Here is an 871-nt window from a genome sequence, read left to right as displayed (position 1 = left end):
TTTTTCTTAAATGTCATTTGTCGTGATAATTTTGGGCATTAAATTTTCTCTTGTTGTGAGATATACATTTAATATATACACGTATATTTTATCATATAAAGTTTTTGAACGTCTTCTGGCAAAACATCTAAATAGGTTTGCTAAAGGTAATCATCTATTCCCTAGTTTGCAATTTGGTTTTAGTAAAGGCCTTGGAGCATGTGATGCCCTTCTTACAATCTCCTGTGCTGTAGAAAAGTCCCTTGATTGTGGTCAGGAAGTCGGTATGATTGGCCTTGATTTTAGTGCTGCCTTTGACCGTGGTAATTGTGAGGCCCTTGTTTTCAAACTCAAACAGTTGGGGGTGGGTGGGTCGTTTCTTAGCAATATTATTGTTTTTTTAAGTAATAGATCTCAAGAGTTGTTGTTGATGGGCACCATAGTGAGCATAGGAATGTGATATCTGGTGTTCCACAGGGAAGTGTTCTTGGCCCATGACTTTTCATACTATATACTCATGACATGTGGTTTGGCCTAAAAAACAAGCTTGTTGCATATGCAGATGATGCTACTCTCTTTGCATTAATTCCATCCTCTGAATGTAGATCTGGGGTTGCAGAATCCCTTAATAGAAATCTAGCTAAAATTAGTGCATGGTGCAAATTATGTGGTATGAAGTAGAATCCTAACAAAACTCAAAGTATGATTGTAAGCAGGTCGAGGACAGTGGCTCCTCAACATCCGGATCTCAGTATTGATAATGTTTCTTTAACTTTGTACGACTCTTTTAAAATTTTAGGTGTGATTCTCGACAGCAAATTTACTTTTGAGAAACTCATTAGGTCTGTGTATTCTTCCATTGCACAAAATAATTGGCTTATTGAGAAAGTCT

Source organism: Palaemon carinicauda, chromosome 19 (genome assembly GCF_036898095.1).
Source record: "Palaemon carinicauda isolate YSFRI2023 chromosome 19, ASM3689809v2, whole genome shotgun sequence".
NCBI lineage: Eukaryota > Metazoa > Arthropoda > Malacostraca > Decapoda > Palaemonidae > Palaemon > Palaemon carinicauda.
Note: the sequence above shows the minus strand (reverse complement) of the source record.